Source organism: Petaurus breviceps, unplaced genomic scaffold (assembly GCF_028583685.1).
Source record: "Petaurus breviceps papuanus isolate PSGF00001 unplaced genomic scaffold, PetGlider_PUasm1.0 90681, whole genome shotgun sequence".
NCBI classification, from domain to species: domain Eukaryota; kingdom Metazoa; phylum Chordata; class Mammalia; order Diprotodontia; family Petauridae; genus Petaurus; species Petaurus breviceps.
The window spans coordinates 3,146,041-3,148,510 of NW_027187307.1; positions in this window are offsets into that span (position 1 = coordinate 3,146,041).

Below are 2,470 nucleotides of genomic sequence, written 5' to 3' on the forward strand. Positions count from 1 at the left end.
CAGGAAGAAACTGACCATTTCCTCTATGGGCTCTCTGCCAACTAGCAGTATGGAGGGGCTTTGGGATTGCTTTTTCTAGTCACCCTCTGATGATGTTGGAGAACCCATCTGGAATCATTATATTGAGGGCCAGCAGCAGGACTATCTTTATGATGCTCTGCACTGCTCCCTCCCCCCCCCCAGCCCCAGCTCATGTCTCCCAGGGGTTAGAGACCTCAACTTTGTAGCAATGTTTTGTCAGTGAGCGGATACATATGTTTCAAGGGATTTTCCATTAGGAGAATGAAAGGAAAATCCCCAGGACCTTGGGTAGACCCCCTGTGGTTAACATAGCTGAGGGCAGGGCAAACAGTTGCATAAAGTGGGCTGGGATCTTCATTACTGGAGGTAAAGTTCATAGGATATCAGGATGGGCCAGTGTGGACCGGCTGTCACCTACTCATGGGGAGAATACCCACATTGATGAGATCAGAGAACCCTGAAGTGTTAGAGTTCAGTTTCTATGGCAGACTTTTTTTATAGCTTTTGATTAAACAATTTTTCATTTACAAAATCCACTCAAATCTAGTCCCTGGTGGTTGGATTTGTGTCTCTGTCCTCCCCATCCCCCCAATCATTTCATCTTTTGAAAGTAACAGGAGTTGGGCTGAGAAAGGGTGGTGGTAAAGACAATGGAAGCCAATATATTGTTGGGTATCATGGGAGTGGTCGAATCTCTCCGCTGTTTGGTGTGCTAATGTCCCCTCTCAGGGGTTTGCCCAGCCCCTTCCAAATGGCTGCAATCAGGTCCCCTTTCTATTTAGTTGCCAAGAGCTAAGAATGGAAGAGCTGCCACAAAACATGACTTCACACCATTACCACACAGACAATCTTAATAAGAAGGGAGGAGATTGCTATTTGGAGTGTTTGTCTCCTTTGCTTCCTCAACAAAATCACAAATACCAGCTGTTTTCAAATGCCTGGCAATTTTTCCACCTTCCAACTCAGTTGTGGTGACTTTGGTCTCAGTGAGACTCATGGGCAAGCACGGACTCTGGGCACCTTGCTTTCCTGGGGGTCCCAAAGAGGTGAGCAGCTTGCCAGTAGCTGGGTGAGACAAGATCATTGGTGGTGCTTTGGAGGTTTCTTTCTCACAGTTCATCTACCTTCTCAGCAAAGCCCCCTCTCACAAAAGACTACCTCCCACTGCCCCTAGAGAAAGGCAGAAAGTTAGGAAGCAGAAGGACTGGCTTTGGATCCTGGCTCCCCTACTTTCTGGCAGTCTATTTTGGGGCAAGTGCATGCCCTTTCCTGGGCCCCAAAAGGAGGGCTCTCCTGGATGGCACCCATGCCTCTTCTAGCTCTAAATTTGGCTTCTTTCTGCGTTGTACCTAATCCTCTCTCCCCCAAGTCTCAGTCACCTCCCCCTTCTTCTGATCCTTCCATTTCCTGCAGTGCCCAAACATCCCAAGGAAAGTGTTAACTGGGAATGGAAATCGCCTTGGCTGGAAGCAGCTGGGGGGCCAGGAATGAGGTGGCACCCAGCAGTGGCCAATCCTGACATCTCTCTCTCATCTCCTGCTGAGGAAGGGGCTTTGGGGGAAAGCTTTGGGGAAGGCAATGGCCCTGGTGCATGGTTCCTTCCCGGCCACTGACCATGCCAGGACAGTTCTTCCAAGTTTATTTTCTAGCCCTCAACTTGCTCATGGGTAAGAAAGAGTAGAAGCCTTTGTTTGGTTTTCTGTTTCACATAACCCTTCTCCATAATCTGCTTCCCTCTGGCCTCTTGGAAGCCACACAAAGGATGCCTGTGGGCACAGAGCTCTCACCTGGGAAGGGAGGGAGTCCCAGGTTCCAGAGCTAAGCTGGCTCTTGTCGCACTTTGCCAGGCAGCTCACTTTACCTCCCAGCTGGCTCTGGAAAGCAATCTGCTCAGGGTTCCCCCGGAGAGCAGGAGTCCCTTGAGGACTACCGGCTCTCCAGGCTTCGGTGAAAGCAGGGCACTGGGGGATAGGCGGTGGAAGTGGGGAACGTTGCACGGGTAAAAAAAAAAAGCCCTCCAAGCCCTGGAAGGCATAGAGAGGGCCTGAGGAGGGGTGGAGGAGGCGAATGGTGGGGCAGAGATGCTTCTGGTCAGGAGAGTACCAGGTGTTCTGGACAGACTGAGAAGAACTAATGGGGAGGGGGGGGGACGACATGAGAGGGAGGGGCAGGGGGATCAGCACTAGTCCTGGAGATAGGATGGCAGCCCAAGTAAGGGGGGTGGGACAGTGGCTGAAGAAGGGGGTAAGTGTTGCAAAGAGGCTCTGAAGAGACCCCTGCCCTTCACCTCCACCCGCAGCCCAGTCCCCGGCCTGAACACGGAGGTGCTGACTGCTGCGTGCCGGCTCACCTGGGCCGGGCCTGGGGCAGGGGGGCGGAGGGAGCGAGGACTGGAGGGCGGGAGGGCAGCGCAGCCTTCATAAATGGTCCCACCCCTGGGGAAGGTGCA